Source organism: Harpia harpyja, chromosome 17 (assembly GCF_026419915.1).
Source record: "Harpia harpyja isolate bHarHar1 chromosome 17, bHarHar1 primary haplotype, whole genome shotgun sequence".
Taxonomy (NCBI): Eukaryota; Metazoa; Chordata; class Aves; order Accipitriformes; family Accipitridae; genus Harpia; species Harpia harpyja.
Window position 1 is genome coordinate 9,177,127 of NC_068956.1, and position 24,257 is coordinate 9,201,383.

Below are 24,257 nucleotides of genomic sequence, written 5' to 3' on the forward strand. Positions count from 1 at the left end.
GCCTCTGAGGCAGGAAATCTTTCTCCAAAATATTGCCTTAACCCCTCAGTAATATTCCACAGAAACACAGTGAGTAAAGTAATAAGACGGAGAGTGTTAAAGTGACGCTGTTGCAAGGAACTGCTGATCCTTCACTTATTTCTGTTAGTTTGCAAATGGAAGAATCTCTAAGGAAAATGCTTTCTTTTACTAGCATAGTTACAAGTATATAAGAGCACTGATGGTAAAAATGCATGTGAAGCAGTGAGAATCAGACAACCGGATTTGGGCTGTCATTTGGTTTTGTGACCTTGGACATTGAAGCCACCAAGCATTCAGCTTGCCCACCTGGGAAATCATCCCTATCATCCTGGTGCTAGATTTTAGAGGCTGTTAGGCTCAGCACTGTACATGAATGTGAAGAGCAGTCTCCAGTTTGAAGATCTTACCATCTGAATAGCCAAAAGAGTCAAAGAGCAGAAGAGAAGAAATGCCATTACCTTTGTTTCACATCAGGAATGAATCACTGAGAGCTTGAATGCCGATCTCCTTAGCTAATATGACTTTCATTTTCCTCCCTGCTGTGATCAGGCCTGATGGAAAAGCCATTACTATGCAAATTGTGCCTGGACAAAATGTCACAGGATTTTTAAACTCAGTTGTTGCAATACTTCCTGGGAGTTGTAAATCAGGTGCCCAGTGCTTCACCATGTGTAACGCTCTTAGGGAAAACTATGTTTCCTGTGATACATGAGCATCAAGTGATTCCCTTGAGATGCTGAAACAGTTCAGCTAGAGGTCAAAAATGTGGTGCCTCATGAAAGATGTAGTATACCTCAGAAGTCAGTCTGAAGGAAAAATGGGGGTCAGTCACATATAACTCCCACTGGGCCCTGAGGCCATCTAAAATAAAATAAAGCTGTTTGACAGGAAATACACTACTTTTTGTTTAAAATTATTCTCATTTAGGTCAGTCTGGATCAACATTAAATGTTCTGTTTCATTTTTCCTAAGAGAAAATAAAAAGGAAAAAACCCCATATCAAACTTTGCCATAGAGGTTGGAAGTTTGAGGAAAACCTGTTCCATATTATATCTCAAAGAGACTGAAATTCTGAAGACTTCATTTTCTGTCAAAAAACTGTCAATGGAAAAGTCATGGCGAGGTCTAATTGACTTACAGAACTGGATCTCTTCAATGTTCCAGCTACTGCACTCTTTGTTTGAAAGTATTATAAATGTACAAACTCTTACCCTGAGTCTTGCTATAAAGCTGAGAATAGGTTTAATTACAGTACTGACAAATAGTAGGTCTTGCAATGAACACAAAGTACATTAACTCTTTTCCAGTCAAATAAAGGTTGCACTGGCACAAATGCCATGGTGTCATCATGTATCAAGACAGGGAGATTTTGTGAAACCATACAGAAAGCAATGCGTCATCCAAAATGAGAGGAAACGTTAAACTACCAAGGCCACTAAGCAAAGTGTTACGTTCTTAACATTTGGAAGAAAAACAACCTGGCAGTCCAAATCTGAGAGTGACTGAGTTCTCCAACTGGTAAAAATATAGCTGTATGGCATGAGCTCAAGGGAGATTTGATGAAAACAGAAGGTAGCTTTGCTTCAAGACACTCATACAAATACACCAGTGGAGCTCTTGTCATGATCATTGCTGATTAAACTCTACTTAATTAATTATTCATAGTGAATTCCCCTGTTGTGCAAGAGGTTTGATGAGGTATGTATATTTAATTTGAGCTATACTGTGGGGATAATGAACACTCTTCGATGGAAAAAAACAATCTTTTCTGCTAAACTCCTTTGTACCACATATTAGGATGAATTTCCTCTGAGCTATCTTTCTTTCTGTGGAAAATCTGTACGTGCATGAAGGTAGACATGTAGCACTGAGGGAATGGGAGTGGGAAACTGGGGCAGTTATATTACATCATTTCCTAGAGGATGAGATGTGAGGATCACAGTGGAAATGCATCTCCATGCTTTCTGTATGGAACTGGGCTCCTCATGGACCTTTGATTCTTGAACTGTGGCATTTCCATAGCAGTACTACTAAAACTGCCACAGCAAGAGCAAGTTTCCACTCACAGGGCAGTTCCCACTCTTCAGCCAGGTCTCTGACACAAGGAGGAGGATACAGGGACTTCTGGACTTGCACACATGGATGGACAAGGTGAGGACTTATGCAGCCTGACTCTGAGAAGGAGTTTGTAGTTTCACTTCCGAATGAAAATGAATTCAGAACGCCTCTGCTGGAACCAGAGCAACGTCTTCTGTGAGTCCCCCGTGATGGAAGCTGCCTATGACCTGGCAATTTATCCATGTAGCTGTTTTGTTTCCACTTCTAAATTTAAAGAAAGATCCTAAGGAAAAGTTAGACAGAAAGCAGGGACTGATTTACTTTTGTTTGGCTAGTTCTAGTTTAGCAGAAAAGACTCAGCAAACAACACAAACTGGAGCTGAAATATGGTCAATTTATATTCAGCTCTTCCTCCCCCACCAAACTCCATCTCCATTTCGGTGTTTGGAAACCGGCACCTCTATATTGTAACTGGCTCTGCAGGAGAAGGTATCACAATTTTTTACTGGGTGTTCATCTCCTCTTGAAAGTTTGTCTGTCAGTAATCAGAGCTGCTAGCTGTTGATGGCTTTTGTAAATATGTCCTACACACATGGCAACAACTAGCAGCTGGGTTCTTTTAAAATGCCAGCCTGAATCCTGCATATTGCCTACCTGAATGTCTGGCCCTAAGCCCAGTTCTAAAAGCTACTCCCATATGTCTTTGCATGTTTAAAGAAAAATCAATTACATCATCATGCAAAAGACTTATCCCTGCTTCAGAGTTGGAATTTTGTTCAAAACTCAAGCATATGCATCCCCACCTACAGTCTAACTATAACAATCTGTTAGTTCCACTTCCAATGAATCAGTACTAGAAACTATTAAGGAGCTTAAAAAGAACAGATTGTGCTTTTTTCCAGATGAAGCTTAATATAGTACAGTACATAATAATACCTCAATCTGATAGAAAAGGGTCAGGCAAACTGCAGGCTGCTCATGCTGCTTCTCCTGCCCAGCAATTGAAGCAATTAAACTATCTGAACATAAACTGTTAAGATCTTATCTGTATTACAGAGCAAACCAGCAAGGTTTTTAATCTTAAAATAATAAACAAAATACACTGACATCTGCTCTATCACACTGAAGGTTATCAATATGAGATAAAAAGTCACTACAGCCAAATGGAATAATGAACTACATTTTCTACTGTCTAGGCATTTTTGGGTGTCACACATTTCTTTTTAAATACAAGAGCTTTTTTATCATTAGCTGCATATGCAAATTATTATCAGGTAATTATTTGGTTTATAAGAGTTTCAGTGAACATAGATGAGAATCAACCTTTAGGAGACATTTAGGATTCAGGCAGGACATGGTGAAAATTCACAAAGTAAAAGAAGAGGAGGCTTAAGTGAAACTGAAGAAATTCATTATGTCATTCATTTAGCTGGTAATAATCCTAACCATCACAAAGCATATTTATTTAAGCAGAAGTGCTACCATCATTTTTATGGACAAGGAAGAGCAAAACGCAGAATATCTATTCTGTACCTGAGCCACAGAAAAGAAGCCAAGTCAGGTTAAAATTCTCAGTAAATGTTTTTGCAAGCAATACAGGGAATACAGAGCTTCATTTTTACTAGCTTTCATTGTCATCAGTAGGATGAACTTTGGTAGAAATACCTAAAAATGTACGTATAATTTTGAAAATGCATGTGGGATTAATGGAAGATATTTATGAAAGGCATTGTGTTGGCTGATTACAAGGATGATCTTCCTGAAAGTCAAGGATATGGTGGTGTAGAATAGTTTCCCAAATGGAAAAATTAGAAGTCTCTGAATATTATAATTTAAATTAATCATGGTAAAACACCAATAGTATCTACTAGATATTGTCCACATTTAACTGCTCTGACTGTACAAGCCTTTTAAAGTTTCATCACTACTAAGAATAGGGACATAATACCAAGTCTCTTGAGCAGCTACAGCAACCACATGCCACTGATATAACATTATGAAAATCACAGCCTTCCTGGTACAGTTATGTCTGCAAATAGATCAGGACAATAGAGCGTTATTTCATCCTAAAGGGTACAAACCAAATGAAATCAAATCACATGTGCCTGAAATTCTGGAGTTGTCTATGTGCGTTGAAAGTTGAAAAAAATCATAACCTGTTTTCTTTTGATCAAAATATTCTATTTAAATCATTTTAAAATGGGATCTCAGTTTCTATATTAGGTGTATATGTATAAAACAACAAAAAAGAAAATCAAAAGGTCTTTTTGAAAGCATCCCATTAAAAAATACCTTAAATTATAATAGTTCCTCAAAATACATTCTGCTTAAATATCTCCAACCAGATCTTTTCCTTAATTACTCAGAGACTGGGCTTTCCTTTTCAATTATCTTCAGTGCCAGATAGTAACTTCAAGGCCTTTGAGCTCTTTCCTCACAAGATATTCAATCTGAAAGTCTGAATTTCATGGAAATATATATATTTATGTACACACACACATTTGCAAGGGTACTACTCTTTTTTTATAAAAAATCTCTGACATTTGGAACACAAGTAGCCACATGCTGCTCTGGTGAAAGGACACCAACCCAGAACAAGTCTGACTAGGCTTCCCTCAGCACGACACCGTGTTGTATCTCCAGCACCATGCCTCATCTGGAGCCACACGTTGAAACAGCCATTATGGAGCTTCTTCATAGGGCTGCTGCAGAACTGTGGCACAGCACAGTATGCGGCCAAGATGGAAGACCTCTTGATAAAAATATGGCCTGTTACATGTAATTAGTTCTCACACAAGACTTGTTTTGCTGTGAGTTTATGCTCTTTGACAGGAGTTGTGAAGAAGGTTTATCTGTTGCTCCTCATGCAGAACCAAGCGATAGTGTTGAGGGAAGGTTTCTCCAAAGAAATGACTACTCAAGCAAAGAGCCAGGCAATGTTGGCTGGGCTTGGAGAGGTATCAGAGAACTAGAAAACAGCAAAGGAGCGACACAGGGCAAAAATTCCCTCAGTGATTAATTTAAGAATACTACCTACTCCATCCTTAAAATTGCTGTACCTGTCTTCCTTAAGCACAGACAATCTCAAAGTGATTCAGAGGGCATGATCTAACAGCTAAGGCCTTATAAGGGACATAAAACACTGATGACTGCAGTTGGGACTCTGTCCTTAGCTATCTATATGATCATGGAGAACTCATATATCTATTTCCTTGGATGTTCATCATTTCTATTCAAACTGAAAGCAATTTGAACAGCATTTATCTATTGCTAAGTGTTCATAAAACTCAGACCCGAAAGGATTGCTTATATCCCTGGTGGCTTGATAGATGAAGATACTACAATTCAGGATGTGTCAATATAAAGAAGCATTAGTTACCACAACATCATACTGGCTATAAACTTAATTTCCTTACCTGTGAATGGGTTTGAGATTTTCAATTTTTTACATCTGAGGACAAGTAATGTTTTCATAATCACAAAAATATTAGCTAACCAACCCCCCCCCACTTCTAATTGTCTTACTTCAGTCTGATTGAAATAATTTGTTGAAATGATCTTATAATATGTAATTCAGATTTCAACCATTTTATCATTTCATATAAGCCTCATATTACCTTCTCCAATGTAAAATAAACCCAAAATATGTATTTTGAATCAGGAAACTAGTTTATTGAAAAAAAATTAACTGAAATATTTTTACATTTAAAAATAAATTCAACGTGTTTAATTAAGAAATTAATTAAGCTCTTTTCTGTGAGGTTTTTAAGTTTCAGCTACTAGGTATTTCCTGACCAGAAGTTTTCATTCAAAGGTATTTAGACCAGCTCCATTCATAAGGTCTTTGTTTAAATAACTAATGTTTAAATTATTTTAGTGAAGTAACATAGAATATACACCAAACAAAACTGCACTTCATTAAATTATCTGTTCATTATCTCCTCATCTAAGAGGGCTCAGAAGTATCACTTTAATACCTAAGTTTCTCTTCTTTTTCTCATCTTCTCTTGTCTATTTTGAAATAATAAATTCATTCCTCTTAAGAAAATGATGACCTAGTTTCACAGTTTAATGCACCTCACATCTGTTTATTTTTAAATTATCACTTCGTAACTTTAAAAGAGAGACTTATTTAAACATTGCTGTTATGTGAGAAAAGGGAAGAGTCTGGAAACAGCCTTTTCTGTACGCTTCCTTTGATCCATCCTGTTAACTGGCACGTCTGCAGCTTTGTGGCCTTGTCCACTGAGCAACGTTTGAAGTCCTCTGTGATGTTAATGTCTGCTAAAGGATTTTAAGCTTGACAGCTTTTGCAGAAACATGCTGCCATCTCTGACTGCTCTCCTTGTTTTCAGACTGGAGAGATTAAAAATTTTCTGTACTTTTGTTTGTGAAATATCTCTTTCTATCTACCTGACTCTAAGACATTTCCCTTAGATATTTCCTGTATCATTTCATCATTTCATTTCAAAATGAAATCATTAATGAAAGCACAGTTCCTAGTGAACTCCAGGCATACTCTAACTGCTCTTTCATTTTCATTTAGTGTTATACTTTTCATTTTTTGTTTGGTTTTCAGATAAAAATGAGGACACATGAGACTGACAGTGTTGGACTGGAGGCTGTTCCTTTCAGGAGACAAATGCTATGTCAGAAAGGAGAGGGCTTTGCAGTGGGAACACTTCGTTCTGTGATCCCTTATCCTTCATTGTGAGCGTAGCGAATTCCCAAGGAATGCAGCTGCCTGGGCTTTCTTCACTGGTATTTGGACCCAGTCCCAGTTCTGACTTAGGCTGTTAGTTATTATATCTCTCAAAAGAGTTGGCCCCTTCTACAAGTGAACAAATCGCACTTCTGTATATTCACAACCTGGAACATACCTTCATGTAATATTAATTCTTAACTCTGCTGTGGTTTGCAACCGCTCTTTTCTGAAATACACTTGATGTCCTATTCTGCTGCTGCAGTAGATGAGCACTACCAGAAGTCATCCAGCAAAAAGAAGCATAATTCAGGAATTAGATAGACTCTGAAGGCCTTCAATTAATCTGTTGAGTTTTCTGGTAAGTGCCTCTCTTTCTGTCCTATCTCCTCATACGTGAAATGGAGGTAAAAAGGTTTTCCTGACAGTGGTGGTGCAAGAATAAATCTATTATAGATTGAGGGAAACTCAGATAACTACAGTAATGAGGGCCACATTTATGCTGAACAGACTGAATGTAACCTGACAGTTTTGCCTCACAAAACCTCACATTGGCTTAGCTGTAACAATAACCACATTGTGTTTATTATAGCAACAATCACTCTGTATGTCTAACATCTTTTTTTATAATAACACCTAATATTTTGCACTGTAACTGTAGATGATGGCAAGGCTACTCCAAAGAGAGCACCTCAATTTCACTTTAACTGATTGTGCACATTCATATTCAGCACGTTCATTTGGGACAAGAGTAGGTTTCGTGACTCTCCCCATGTGAACTCTGAGAGCAGAGAGGTCTATCAGGAATACATGAATATTTAGAATAGTAACTGAAAGTCAGATCTATGACTGCATTTCCCAGGAGTGCTTGTCAAAAGATTTTGAAGGCGATAATATGAAGTTTCTTGGGGCATATTAATCATTCTTAAAGTATACTGTGTGGGATGAGAAGCCCTATACTGTGTGACTAAATACTTTCTTGGAGATAGTCTCATTTTAGGAACATGTTGGATAATTGTTTCCTTTTGGTAACTTCGGAGGGTATTACCAAGTAGGACACTACCATCCTCAGCTTTCAGATGCAGAAACTGAAGAAGGAAAAGATAGTAATAGACCAGGGTTGAAGGCAAGAATATGATCTCCTCAATTTCAGACTAAGCTGCCCTAGGGCAAAAGAATGGTTAGTTATTAAATAATTACAGAATCATTTTTGGTTTAGAAGCTCTTTACAGTGGTGGAGATTTCATTTCTACCTTGGACAATCTGTCTTAAGCCAAACTAGTCTTTTCATTAAGTTTTCCTTCCCTAGTTCTTCTATGTTCTCTTTCAATTCAAACCTATTATATCTTGTCCTATCAAATCTGAGAATAGCTTCTCAGATTGATGTTTTCAGAAGTGCTTAACTGTTTTGGAGACAACCACCATGCCTCCACTTGATTTTCTTTTTTTTTTTTTTAAGGCTAAACAAGTCCAGTTTTAATCTGATGGTTCTGTTTTCTACACTTCTTTTCATATTTCTGTTTGATCTCCAATTAGTTCATGTTGTCCATCCAGGATGATGTGCAGTTTTTGTGAAGATATGGTACTTTTCCATCTTGTACCTTGCCTGAGCAGGGTAGAATTTAAAGACTATTTCATATCTTTAAAACATATTACCTTTTTGTATAATTTCAGTATATTTACCTTTTTTAACAATGGAATGACACTGTTGACTCAAGTTTAGTTTGTGATCCATTTTAATCTTCTAGGTCTTGTTTTCTGCAAAACTGCTTCTCAGTTGATCATTCTTTATCCAGTATTTAAGCATCAGATTATTCTGTTCTAGGAGCAGCTTCATCCAGCATGGTACTGTTTACAGATTTAATAACCATACTCTGTTTATCATAATTCAAATCAGTGTTGGAAATGTCAATTAAAAATGGATTCCAGGCAGATCTCTAAGAAGGCCATTGAGCTTATGTCTTCTGTTGGAAAGCTAACAAGTGAGAAATACAGTTTGAATGAAGTTTTAAAAAGTCAGTTGTGCACCTAACACAGGGAAGTCTAGATTCATATGTTCTTAGTGTGCTTATAAGAATGTTCATGTGTGTTAATAAAAAATTCAATGATTTTAAGATACAGTCACTCATTCTTCACAAATGCTCTGAACTGGATACTAGGTTGGCTTGATATGATTTATTTTTGAAGAATACACATTGTCCTTTCTTTATGACACCAGAATGAAATAGCCCATTTCTTGTGAACAATTGTTTACTAGTTGCAGAAGTTAAATTAGGTTGGCTGAGCTCTTTCCTCACTTCTTTTTCAGGATAGGTAGTGTTACCTCATATCAGTCTGTTGGAACCTTATATATATGCCAAATTTCTCCAGGAGAAGTATTAAAATCTTCAACACTGTTTCAATCAATTCAGCAAGGTAGATTAGCCAGATGTTTTGAGAATTTGTCATTATCTAATATCTAGAAATTTCTATAATTTCTGAATTATTTTTTATTTATTCTAGCATGAGGTAGAGTATGACAGGCAGAATTTAGGTACTTGAACAAAATGCAATCCTAACATACTTAAGCAACTGCTGCCTAGATTTGAAATTGTCACTATTAATCAAGTCGTCTTCACATTCAAGTCTCCAAGTACATATAAGATGCTTCTACATCAAATGAGTCACACTTCCTGAATTATTTTTTAACCAGAAAAATAATTTTAATAAGATGGATGAATTATGGTGTCACTTCTTTTGTATATGTCTTTTCCACCCTCTTTCCAAGAAAAATAGGTTATACACTGATAAGCATGGCACTTTTTTGGAAACTGAAGAATATGAATTTGAACACGTTCAGGCTAAGGAGGGAATGAGACCTAAATTTTCAGTATGTCCTGGGAGCATATTGTAGTTACTAGGCTACGATATAAAAAAGCTAACCTCCTCCTCTACCCATGTCTTAAGAGAAAATAAAAGTCTATTTTCAGGGTAAGGTCCAGACTAGGAAACCAAGTGAATAGTAGTACTTAAAGATCTTGTGATCTGTATCTGCCTTGTTCTCTTGTGCATTCTTAACACAAAGATTTTCTGTACCACATGTTCAAGTATCTTCCTCTATTCAGGTATTAGACAGAGAGCTTGGGTACCAAACACAGAGCTAGGTATCCCATGATGAGGATCAGGAACCTAAAAGTACAGACTTTGCAGTACATGCTTCTGAGATAAGTACATTCCTTTCTGCATCTAGCCGTGAAATCTTTCTGGAAGACAACAGCTGTAGCTGAAGATAGTTTGATCATTTGGAAATTTAGGACTTTATTTAAGTTTCTAGTCCTCTGCCTATAATAATATCAGTCCCTAGCCTCCATTTTTATCTTTTTCCATCTTTTTTTGGGGGGGGGTGGCAGGTTGGGGGTGGGTGGGAGGGTTGTTCATGTAAGAATGTTTATTTCCAGAATAATAAGCTGGAAAATAAACTAGAAAAAATATAGAAATTGTAGAACAAATAATCAGTTGGGTGAAATTCTGGACTCAAATTCCTAACATCTTATTTATAGTTTTATTAAATATTTCCCTCTATAGTATCTAATTGACTGATCCAGTATCAGAGTAGCAAAACATTTCTATAGCACACTCATCTACTGAAAAAAACAGTACTGAAAAAAACCCAAATTGCCTTCAGGCTATGAAACAAGTGGGAAAAATAATATAGCTGGGCATGGACTGAAATGGCCAGGCTGTTTCCCATGGGCCATCAAATGACTATTAAGACATTCCTCCTCCACCCCATTACTACATATTACGCCATTATATTAGTAAGAGAACAGGAGTGTTAGACTTGATGTCTCTGCATTCCCTTTTGGAATAATATTTACTTTCAGTACGTTTAGAAGCCATGCCATATTTTTCACAGACAAATGTATTTTCTTCAAGAAGGTTCTCCATAACCTGAATGCCAATGTTGGGGGCAGGAATGGAGCAAAGGGGAACTGATCCTATAGTATAGTTGACATTACATTGCAAGTTTCAGCATTTGCAGAATCAGCATTGGCACTTGGCATGGCAGATTAATGAGTGTTCAGAGCATTCAGGAAGATCAGTCTGTGCTCATTTAGCTGGATCTCCCTGTCAAGTGCCCTTTAATCAGCATGATTTCAAGGATGCCATTGATAGTAAAGGAAATGTGTTTTGGGCACTGCTCTTGCTTTACATACTGCCATTGTTTGCTTAGGTGTTGGAAGGAAAACCATCAGCAAAATGTTTACAGGCAGCAACGCTGAAGATAGATAGTTTTTTTCTTAGGGGGGCATTTAAAAACATATGCAGTTACTCTAGAGTACTGGGCTCTCCTGGAAGGACATGGACTAGAAGCCTTTTGGCCAAAGAGCAGATGGCAAAATGATCAGAGGACCTGAAACTCTTTTGACTGTGAGATGCTCAACTACAAAGATGATGGCTTCATGTGATGTGCTAAACACTGTCATCTCTCATATTTAGCTTCTTCCTTAATGATCTGAAGAGGGAGTAAACAGTGTTAATGAAACTTGCAAATGACTTTGAACTGGACAATGTTGAGGATGCCAGCCAGGATACAGAAACATTGTAAAGTTTTCTAAAGATATTGGCGACTTGGCTAGAAATTTGGGAAAAGAAACAGGCTCACTGTGTCATAAACTAAAAATTCTGGACTGAGTGGAAGGATAATAACAAAGGCAATAGAGAAAGCAGAAGGAAAATGCATAATTTGGCAATGTGATATGATTAAATAAAAATGCAAGTGACATGTCACTCTGTATTTTGTTTTATTGTTTTTTAATTGTTAGCTTAGACCTCAGGAAAAAAAAATGTGATTTCTGTCACCCTAAACTCTTTGCAAGAAACTTCATTTTTCTGAATATTTTTCCACTGGGGAAAAAAGCTAATTATTGGACCTTTATTCCCCAAACTGCCAGTAATATTGTCTCATTAGAACCCTTAGAAAGGATGCTGGAAATGCAATCTCTGTTCCCTCTGATTGATGAGTATCTGATCTGTATCTTCCACTGTGAGTAGCCTACGTACCATGTCAAAACATAATCTAGGATGAGTTCTCTTAATTTTTCCTGGTGGTACTTGCCCACTTTTTATTAAAATTATATTTCTGCTTTGCTTCTCCCTATAGTTGATTAATGATGCTGAATTTTGTGATCCAGCAATCTCTCCAGAACTTTTTCTGGACCGATTGTATCAACAAAACTTTCAACATTACACATGTAGTCTCTTGCAAACTATGAAATATGAGACAGCAGGATATTCACTCATAGCATGCCAGAAGTTGTGATGGGAGTTGATATGTTAAGTCTAGGATTGAAAATTCAGGGCATGAAATACCATCCATTTCCTAGAACAATAAGGTACAAATGTAAATAGTTTAAATATATAAATCATTTGGAAAACAATTGTGGTAACTACTAGCAGGAAAGAGAAAAAGAAAATTTGCAATATTAAAAGTAATATCCCCTACATGAAATAAATCATAAAATACATGACAAAGGTCTTAAAAGATGTGAATTAAGGACTAAGTTTTTGTTTAACATTTGTGTGGTGTCTAGCTTGATAAGATCATTGCAGGAGTAGTCATAAGTACTCCTAGATCTGGAATAATAATAATGTCATCACTGTTAATAGTACCCAAAGCAAGAGAATGGGAAAAGTAAAGAATACTAAAATTGTTCGTAAACTGCCTCTAAAATGCCTAAATTAAACAGTTTTTAAAAAACAATTAAAATTGTTAAAAAACAATACTTTTTAGCATATATTAACTTTGACATCATTTTTAATGGGAAAAGTTTACCTTATTGCCTCAGAAATGTCAGCCTGTCTTATTTTGGTTCATTTCCTTTAAACCAAAATGACAGAATATAGGTTTTATTGTGCACTATAATATATGATGCATATTGCAGGTAAATATATTTTGTGTTGCAAAGTATGCATTACATTTTTATATAACTGAAATCAGATACTTTATAATAAAGTACAAATTAACCAAAACATTCAAAATGATCCCATAAAACAAAACATTCCTGTAATGCTGAAGGAAAAATATTTTAATGGTTTGTAGTCTTTTTCTTTAGAGAATTGCCATTTGTTAAGGAATTCAGAACTTTTACTTTTCCTTCAGAGCTGGAATTTTAAAAAAATCAGAATATTAGAAACTTGATTCCCATCAATCTCTAATGTTAATTTTTATCTTAATTCCAGAATGGACATATATTTTTAAAAAGGCTAGAAAGACACCTAATGTTACATCTCTTCTAGAGATATACCCAAAGGTCACAATGAGGTCTAAAAGACTGCAGCAGGATACTTTTCTTGTGAGTTTTATGAATTAATCTGAAATCTAAACCTGCCTGGACTTATTTTAGTATGAACTATAACTAGGGAGCACACAGAAAGAAGAGGCAGAGAATAGACTGAGATATCAAAGGGTTTTTTTCTCTGTCCATATTTAAAGCTTCCTCAGAGCTTCATTTTCATTTTTATCTTTTCAAAACCACTAACTCACAATGCTCTTGCAAACCTCATAGATCTGTTTAAACACCTGATACTGAATTTGGTGACAGTGTTCGTCAACAATGAAGTGTTTCATTATAAAATGCCTTTTATAAAAATCCTCAGGGTAAATCCCAGAAAGAGGGCAAAAAGAAATAAAATAAAAAATGATAAAGGAACAAAACAAAACAAAACCAGCTGTAGTCTCTGGAATTTTTTTTAAGTACTGCATACAAAGAAATGACAGCGTTCTTCAGGATTTCAGCCCCAGGTTAGATTTCATCTGCGCTCCCTATCAGGGAGATCATCTAGTTCCAACCCCCCTGCCATGGGCAGGGACAGCTTCCACTAGACCAGGTTGCTCAAAGCCCCATCCAACCTGGCCTTGAACACTGCCAGGGATGGGGCAGCCACAGCCTCTCTGGGCAACCTGTGCCAGTGTCTCACCACCCTCATCATAAAATATGTCTTCCGTACGTCCAATCTAATCCTACCTCCTTTCAGTTTAAAGCCATTACCCATTGTCCTGTCACTACAGGCCTTGGTAAAAAGTTTTTGTCCATCTTTCTCATAAGCATCCTTTATATATTGAAAGGCCACAATAAGGTCTCCCCAGAACCTTCTCTTCTCCAGGGTGAACAACCCCAACTTTCTCAGCCTGTCCTCACAGGAGAGGTGCTCCAGCCCCCTGATCATCTTCATGGCCCTGCTCTGGACTCGCTCCAACAGGTCCCTGTCCTTCTTATGTTGGGGGCCCCAGAGCTGAAGGCAGTACTCCGGGGGGGGTCTCACCAGAGCAGAGCAGAGGGGCAGAATCCCCTCCCTCAACCTGCTGGTCACACTTCTTTTGATGCAGCCCAGGATATGGTTGGCTTTCTGGGCTGCAAGCACACACTGCCAGCTCATGTCCAGCTTTTCATCCCCAAGTCCTTCTATAAAACTCTTTTTCAACACATGAAGGGAATAATTCTTTAACTTGTGGTTATTCCTCCAGAATCAGACAGGGCTGTGCTCCTAACAAAATGAAAGACCATCATCAAATGAGTTTAAGTAAGTACACTACAATCCAGATCTTCTCACCCTGCAGTCAGGGAATTCTCCTAAATGAAAAGTGATTTGGGGTTACATACCCTTGGGAAGAGAAGAGGGGACTGAAGCCCAGATCTGCTGCTTGCCAGTTGAGTACCTTGACTACTGAACCACGGACTAAAATGGGAATACCTCTCTCTTTCTCATTTTTTAATCTAATTCCAAAAAAATCCTCCTTCCCCCTCCTCTTAGGGAAAACTTCTTGATTTGCAATGTATTTTTGGACCAGAAAAAGATTGTTTCTCACCCTTAAAAATAAATTTCCATCTCTAGTGAGAGCTTCATCAAGGAAGTGATTTAGTCTCCCAATTAAGGGTAGGAAACTGAGCCAGAGAACAAATCTAATACTAGGTTCCCGTGAAAGAACTGGGTTATTCAGAAAATTTTTGCTTATTTTGGGAAACCTTTCCTCACATGTTTCTGTGAGCTTGCTTCGTTCCACTGGCTGATTGTGCATTAGGGGAAAATAAAAAGAAAAAAAATCTTCCTAACGATATCTTATAAACAATAGGTGATAGACTACTTCCTTTACCTTCGTTTAGATGGCCCAGTACAATCTCTGAAGGTTTAATAGGTTTATTATGGAGTGGCTGGTATTCCTTTCACTACTGAAGTTACAGCCAAAACTGTTATTAATTGAATTTTGATCACTTGTTTAAGCTGAAGAAAAAACAAATCTTCAAACTAGATGTCATTTAAGTGGCAAGTAGACTTTATTTGAATAATTTTAAGTGAATTTTAATCCTTTGCGAACTATTTGTTCAAGGTATACTGGGTTTTTTAAGGACTTTTTTCTTTCTTTTAGCCAAATGTAATCACAATTACTATAAAACTTTAAAACATAAATAGATTTTATTGTCCCTGCCCAGCTCCAACAAATTGCAGTGTTATTTTCTAACTAGTGCACTGTTTGTTGAGTACACAATGATAAGTTATTTAGACATAAAAATGAAAAGAATATTAGGTCAATCTTCACATCTGTCTTGAAGTGCGAAGACAGGATATCATATAAGAAGTCCTCATTTGATAAGTGTATTGCTGATTTGTTATTTTGATAGGGAATATATCAGATCAGATTTTCCCAACAAGTTCATGTCAACAGATAAAGCTTTCAGCTGAGGTTATTCTAGGATTTCAATGCTGTGTGAAACTTGTGCAAGCATTTAGTGCAAAGATGAATTTTTCATTATTGATGCAGGAAGTACAAATGTTTGATTTGAAACATTGCTGAAATACAGAGACCACTCAACCTGTAATTTGTGAAAATTAGAACAAAGACATTGGTTCATTTTGACTATGCAATTTCCTTGCAGTACCCCTCCCAACAGTAAGCAAATATGTTTCTTACTCTTCAACCATTATTAAGTAACTGAACAACCACTATTGACTAGTTGGACTATTGGTAGATATTATCTAATCCTTCATTATTGCAAACTGATGACTCTTCCAGAGTAGTTATTATTCATTTTAAGTAACTAGGTCAAAAATTATCCTGTTATTTCAGTACGACTTAGGTGCCTGTTGCCTTCATAGTCCTTTATATCCCTTTGTCCAGATCCTAAGCTTCACTTAAACATTTTGCCCTTCAAGTGACTCCATCATTACAAAAATGATTCTAAATTATGTTTTGCAGTTTAAACAAACCTTCACCATAAAGGCAAAGAAAGAGAGCACCACCATACTTGAGGTGCATAACAGAATTTCACCCTGTATCCTTCCCTTGAGTCAGTTACCTCTAAAGCTCATTTTCCTTTCTTATTTGAGGACATGAAGATCCCATTCCCTTCCTTTGCAGTTTGCCCCTACAGTTATTCATCCTCAGTCTTTTAAACAGATATTTCTCCAATAGCTTTTAACATTGTCTTCATAATAAATGAGTATTTCTCTTGTTAAATTCAAAGAAATACTAGTTAAGAACCAGCTTAGTTCTTGTGACAAGGTTCTCTGATTTTTCAGACCTCTTTGCATTTCTAATTGCCTCATCAACTGTAATGGTGTGTTTGCTTAAAAAAGGTCACAACAGTGTTGAATGTTGATGTTATGAAACATATTAGGATTTCAAACTGAGCAGACTGAGCTGCTGAACACACCACAGCTGACTGCTCAAACGGTACAAGGACTAATGGACCACAATAAGCAGGTATCACAGCATGTTAATCTCAGTGTAAAATAGATTTGAGTTTAAGTAATGATGCTCCCACTTGGACCAGATTCCAAAATTAGTGCAGAAAGCAGCAAGCTTTCTGATCTGGTGCCAGGTCATCAGGCACTGCCTTGAACAGATGCTCCCTATGGAATTTATTGTATGAAAGAAGGAACACCAGTTAATCTGATTTACAAGGTTATGCATAATATTTCTGTACCACGGATTTCCAATTTGTTATACGCAAACAGCTTTAATTCTTCAATAAATACGTTTGAGAAGATTTGCACTGGGCTTTGTTGGTATGTATAGGAAGAGCTGCTTTGCATAGCTCCCTATCCCCATAGTATGTGAAATGATTTGTAATTCTGAAAAGTACATGAAAAATGTGGGTAATTTTAACCAAAGGCTGCAATAAGCTGTATAAATTAGGTTCATAAGTAAAAATAACATTAACAACGCTGGCAGGTGGAAAACTTCTGCAATGATGCCTGCTGGCCTCCAAATGATCGGGTGCGTCCCTATGTGTGTGAGCGAACTCATGCATGTTTGTCAGCTTATCATTGCTATATATTGCAGTATTAATGACACTTTTTTTGCTTTTGGGTATGGTTTCTGCCTAAAGCTTAATGATGTTTTGTTGATTTCCTCTCAGTATAAGCAGTTTAAGGCAGCAAATCCTGACCAAAATTCTGCAAACAAAATAGATCTATCTTTACTGGTTTTGTTTGTGGGGTACGAAAGAAAAAAATGAAATTCTACTTTTTTTTTTTTTTTTCTTTTTCACTAGTGTGCTACATGCTTTATAGGATCTATTTGGGTATCCACTAATATTTTTACTGTCTCCATTTTACCTAAAATACATTATTATGTGACAATACCCTGTTCTGAAATCAAAGTCTGATGCCTTTCAACCTCCTCTCTCCTTTTGAAAAGATTATATATTTAAACTTTCCCATGAAATTTCCAAGCTGATTTCCAGCATCTGAGGGTTTCAAAGAAAAAGGGACCTGCTGTGATCAGCTTTTTGTCACCTTTCATAACAAAAGCAACAGATTTTTTTTTGTTGTTTCCACTGAATTAGTTACTTGCTTTCAGTTAAAGCAAATTCTTCAAAGTTCTCCTTGACAACAGCAAAAATACAGGGAGTTACTGTTTTTCTCTAAGGTTTAATAAAATCAATTTACTACTAAGGTCTACAGATTAAAATCATGTCTCTAACCTGATGTTCAGGTAATAACCAGGAGGGTGTCTGCTACGGTGTCTTGCTGGTGATGTCCCTGCAAAGCTGCGTATTACACTGTCACTTGAACATGGCATGATGAGTCCTCACCTTCCTTTAAGGCACAGAACCTGGACTAATGACAGTGGGGAGAGAGCAAAAAGCCTCCAGCATTCTGAGCTACTGCAGCAGCTAACCATGTAATACTCAGCAACTAAGTAGCAGGGGAGTAACAAGGGGACAAACTAGGGGTTTAGAGCCTTGAGGAAGATTTTTCTTTGTGTCTGTGGAAAGTGTGGTCAGCAACATCTGTTGCAACTAGAACTTCATTAGTGTTCAGAGAATCCAAAGTGACATTATTGACTCTTTGTTGTCATTCGCAACTGCTTTGCTGTTATCTGCTTCACTGTAATGCACAGAAGCCAGGATCAAAGGACTATGGTCCATTGTACTAATCACTGTGAATACAAGTGAAAGACATTTTCAGTCTTGAAGTGTTCAAAATGTGATAGAACAGGAAGATGCAATAGTTGGAAAAAAAATGAAAAACAGTGGGAGATGAGAGAAGCAAAATAATAAAAGCAAAAAATGAGTATGTTTTGCATAGAAGTCAGAATTTCTACTACAGAATTCCCCCCTGAAAATAGAAAAGAATAATGCCACAGTGTGCCAGTGGATGGACTGAAAAGCAAAATAAAATGCCTTGAAGATGTGCTGCCAGTCTGTACGAACAGTCTGTTGTACTACTACTTAATAAGTGTTCTGCTTACTTTCACTGCTCGGTTTAAAATTTATTTCTTACTGCCAGATAGAAGGTATTGTCATGAAGGATATCCAGCAGCATTACTATCAAAGGTGAGCATTCTTGTGTCTTCATCTGATTCTTCACACAATCCTGTCTTCAGAAACCTCCCTTCCATAATTTTTTATTCCTCAGCCATCCCTACTTATTCCTGAAACTTCTTGAACTTAAAAAGCTCCTCTGTCCCAATGGCCCTTCTTCTCCCCACATACAAAATAAATCTGTACCTCTGACCACGTCTTCTATGAAGTCCGGGGGAAAGTGATTTTACTGTGGTTATGGACTGTGTCTGATTTTTGCTTAGTTCACAGTACTGCTATGGACCCCCTCAGGACCTCAGGAAAATCACTGAACTTTCTGTATTCTACATGAACACTGACTGTCAAGAGTTTAAATATATGGAAGCCAGGTAATGTAAAGTGGAAGAAGCTGGCCATAGTTACTGGAACTTTTACTTGCTATCTGTTGCGTTGGGATGTAAGGAACAGAACACATCCAAAATATTTGTCCTAAGGCAAATAGCACACTTCATTTAGTGCCTGGGGGGAAGGAACTGATTCAGACACCCAGGCTCACCAGCTTCTTGCAGTACCAGAAATAACGATACCTTTGTAACCTGCTGAGCTAGGATTCATCTCTTATAACTGTAGGCATTTATATTGTAGATGTTCAGTTAGATGAATGCCACCTCTGAAGGTATCACACAGTGTCTTGTTCTTCCTGTCTCTCCTCATGTCCTTGGTTTGAAGTCCAAGATTTACTCTTCACTTTTTTATTAACCTTAGCATTTGTTAGCAATTCTCCATCCAAACAATGCAGCTCCCAGGGTCCAGTCCACATAGAGGAATGGAGTTGAGGCACTCCAAACTATCACTTCTGTGGGCCATAAAAAAAGTTAATTTTCATTCTGAGTAGACTAAAAACACGATCAATCCCATGAGAACTTGCATCTTTATTCAGGTTGAATAGCTAATGGGGTTTTGGTCCAACTCCATTTATTTAATGTTCCTCAAGAACCTTTGGTCCTTACTAATGCTGCTATGAGCATCAATAGAAATCTAAAAGGAAACTCAATAAGCTGAGTGGATTTATGACAATAAAATTAGAATATTCCTGAAACGAAACAAGAATAACTCAAACTGATAGAGTAAAAAAAAAAATAACACCCAGAAACATGGGAACTGAACTAATTAAACCATGAAGAAAACAATACTAAATCTATTCCCCAAATTGATAATAATTAGCAGTAATAACTTTCACTTATATTGAATGAGTCACCCAAGGATGTCTAAGTGCTAGTTAAAAATGAATGTTAATTTTTCCTCATGCTCACAGCTTTGGAACCTGAGACACAATATGATTAAGTAAATGCTCCAAACTTTTTCTCTAAGCTATTGACAAAGTACAGAAACTGTCACAGTCCATTGCTTCCCAGATCTTAGCTCTGATCAGTTGTCTGTCAGTGCTTTATGGAAACTTGGAGAAATCTTTGAGAATAATCATCATGCACACAAGCTACACAAATGTAGCATCAAGGTCAATGCAGCAGGGTATGTTGTATTTTTAGCAGGTATGAAGTGCTTTCTGAAGTCCTGATTAAGCAGGAAACCCTTTCCTCTCCAACTCTGCTGCCCTATGGCTTTGTATGAAGTAAAGGTCTAGTCGTTAATATGCATCAGAGAAGTTGGAGTTAAGCAAAAATGGAGGGGCATGTGGTTATTCTAGTCACATAGCACCATGAAAAGCAAAGGGTGGAACTGCGGTTTCAGAAAACTGAAAATAATCACTGCTTAATTTCTGCTCATTATTCAGGTGAGACATAGCTGGCCCTCAAGGGCCATTCCAAAATATCAATTACAATAAGCCTTAAATAATTAATCAATCAATCAATCAACCATATAATGCATATGAAACTAAGCTGTTTTGCAATACAACAGAGGAAAAAAGAAATGTCTGAAGAACAGCCTAAGGGCTAATCTAACAGGAATTGCTGAAAACACACACTTCAGTATGCACTCTAGCTCTGTACTTGATTTAGGAGGAGAAAATCATTGCCTGAGCAGAGAGACTATTTGAAAGTAGCCTTGTAGGCAGAACTCTTGACATTAAGTTTTTGTCCTGAGGTTTGGCCTCATTTACGCACAAAAAGAATCCTAGTGAAATACTTTCCTTCCTTCCTTAATTATCAATGAAAGCAAAAATAGCTTTGGAACAGCTGAGTCTCTGTTGTATCATGTTAATGGTAAAACCCTTGCTTAAAATTTTCGGGATACTGAGTCATAGATGTGAGGTGGAAACAAGGCAACTATCCTTAGCCTCTTTAACAATATCCCCTCAGAGCAATTCCCAACTTTAAGCACAAATTAATATATCTGGAAACCTAGTTAATTTGATGAAAATGGCAAAAGCTTTTCTTAACTGGCTAATAAATATTTTGTAGTATTTGGCAATAACCATAGAAAGGCTAAGAGAGTTGGGATGGTTCGGCCTGGAGAAAAGAAGACTCTGGGGAGTCATTATTGCTGCCTTTCAATATATAAAGGGGGCTTATAAGAAAGACAGAGAGAAACTTTTTACCAAGGCCTATAGTTACAGGACAAAGGGCAATGGTTTTAAACTGACAGAGAGAATGTTTAGATTGGACATAAGGAGAAATTCTTTACAATGAGGAAGGTAAGACACTGGCACAGGTTGCCCAGAGAATTTTTGGATGCCTCATCATTGGAAGTGTTCAGGGTCAAGCTAGATGGGGCTTTGAGCAACCTGATCTAGTGCAAGATGTCCCTGCCCACGGCAGAGGGGTTGGACTAGACAATACTTGAAGGTCCCTTCCAACCCAAACCATTCTATGATTCTATCAATTTAACTAACTGGCCCCTAGATACCTAACGGAAACAGAACTACTCAAACTTAAAGAGAAATACAGACACTATTTTGTATTGTTTAATGCCCCAATTTGTTTACTTATTCCATTACAAAAACATGAATTGTGTTGAAAAATGATCAGTTATGATCAGTTAACATACCACTTGGATGACAGTCTAACAGTTCATCACACAGCTGGAATTCAGTCATTTGTAGTAATTCAAATAATCATTGTCTTAAAATTTTAGCTAGCTAAATCTTTTTTCTTATACACTACCTTCAGTTCTCTATTCTTCACATAATTCACCAGGGTTTCAGTACATGTGGAACAGAAATTGTACCAGAGGTAACTAATAGCCATAAACCAAATAAACATGATTATGGAATATTTTCCTGGTTTTTGACAGGTAAACTGAGGCAGAAAAACCTTTCTAGGAATTCTTATGTGACAAAAATTGCTGTTTCAGTTCATGGTGCTGCAGAGGGTTTTTGGACCCTCCAAAGGATTTCATCACGTTGCAGAAATCCACCATCAGATATTTCAGACTAAACTCTTGACGTGTGAGGCCCTTCCCCCCCGTTTGTTTTTTTTTTTTTCAAGCTTTATGTCTTCTATGACATGACCCAAATTGTACCACTTTTCTCTGCAGGGCAGGATATCGAGTCCAGATTTTGTGTATAACAAACTCAGGCAAAATTAAGCTTCACTTCAAGGATCATCATTTGGTTTAATATGAAAATACAAGGTAAAGTTTCACTTAGGAAGTCTGAACACTGCTTTGGGTAAAGAGTCTTCCAGAATTATAAATGTATAAGTACACACATGAGTATGTATAGAAAAGTACATAACTTCATGATACACCTGAATTTATCATGCTCTCTGCATTCATTTCCTATTGGAAGTCTGTTGAAACTAGAGTTTGCTACTGGGAATTTATGAGATCACTGTACATTGATGTTGACTGGCTCACTGATTATGCTTTGAGGCCTCCTTTGTATCATGAGAGAGGCAGAATGGGTGCTGCCTCCTCCCTTTCTCAAGGCTGTGACAATCTCATGTTGATCTCCATTGCTTCACGGTTGTCCACAATAAAAAAAAAAGAGCTAAGGAATCACAAAATGTGGTTTTCATCAGTCATAGCTACAAGTCAATTCAGTCTAAAAATGGATGACTATTTCCAGACAACATGTTTGTATGTGTCTGTAAAAACAGGTATGATGCTTGCATTTAAAGCTATGAAAGCATTTTAACTATTCACTATGCCTTTAAAATCTTGTAAAGTAGATAAGGTTTAAAACTGTTTCACATACATCCTATAGAAACCCAGAAAAATAAATTTGTTCAAGGTCGTATAAAACCACCTAATGAAAGAGAGAATCAATGCTGGAATATAAAAGTCTAGATTACCCAGTCCCTATAGACCTTACTAATCACTGACCTCCTTAGCAGCAAAAGCTCTAGAATAATAGACCACAAAGTGAATTCAGGACAGACTTTCAGCCTTCACACTGAATGAGCTGTCTTGCATTACTGGGTCTGTCAAACCTCTGTGTTATTTGAGCTCAGCTTTTGTGGTTGCATTTCCCTTTATTCTGTTATTTGTTAATATGTATTGGCAGGCATCACCATCTCAGATTTTGTGAGTTTCACTTCAGAACAGCTGCCAAGATAATACATCTTAGTCTAAGGGCATTTCATTGATGTGGACATAGCTTCCTCAAGGGAGTCTCCTCAGCAAAGATGCTGGTTATTAATGCAGACATGTATCTATCGTAGCTAAATGTATCTCTTCCTCTCTGGCATCACAGAGATTTAGAAAGGCTGACATTTTCCAGTAAGAGTCCTTTCCTGCTTATCACATGCAGAGAGATTCTGGAGGGACAGCTGGCCTTTTAGAAGTGCAAAAGAATACATTCTGCAGCAGAATTTAGAAATGTATGTTCCAAACACTAATAGATGTTCAGTAAGTAATTCTAACAAATTAAAAAGAAACCATCATGTTCTCATTTTTTTATGACTTCATCCCCCAGCAACCCAGGGTATTCCACGTACCTACTCCTTGTAGCCCCAAATTAATAAAGTATTTATGGATATGCCTAATTAAGGTAATTCCACTAAAGTCAGTTGGATTATTTGTTTTTACAGTTAAGGATGTACTTAAGTACATCTGTCCATTAGGTCTCTGCCAGAGTACTTATTTTCACTTCCAGTTGTTTTCCTTTCTAAGGCTGTTAGCAGCTTCTCCTCACTTACTCTAGCATCTCTCACTGTGTCCTGAAACATCAGTTCCACTTCTGATCAGCCTGTGATGTCAACTTCCTACAGCTGCTTGTTACATTTTTAAATAGGCACTTTTGTGTGCTCTGTCACACCTGGGAGAAGTGCTTCATAGATATCTCCAAGCTCACTCTGTTGTTCTCTTTAAACCTCTTCAATACCATGACGCACCCAAAGCTCAATACTGATTTGATTGCTGGAGCACTGAGAATACAGTATTGCCTGTCATGTTGTCAAGTCCCATTTTCCTTGTATGTGCATGTTTTATACTTTGATTGTAATATAAAGCCAGTTATTCAGGGAAGAAAACCTCATCTCCCCTCACCTGGAAACTTCACTGTCATTGAGAGAAGTCCCTCCTGCTCTTCATGGAGTCTTTTCACTCTTGCCTACCTGACACAAAAAAATAGGGGAAAAGTGCTGTCAAACTGTTGACTGGCTAGGTGACAAGGACATGTTTGGTGAGATTTGATTAGATCTTAGAACTGCCACTAGGATGCTGAGCAAACAAAACAAATGTATGAAGATACTTAATATGTGCTATGTTGACTTGTGCTTTTGGTG

General features: G+C 37.1%; 1 protein-coding gene across 3 annotated transcripts in view; it reads right to left on the reverse strand.

Annotated features, from left to right (window-relative positions):
* The window catches only part of GRM5 (glutamate metabotropic receptor 5), a 276,585-nt gene that overhangs the window by 153,037 nt on the left and 99,291 nt on the right, over window positions 1-24,257 (reverse strand). The window lies entirely within an intron of this gene.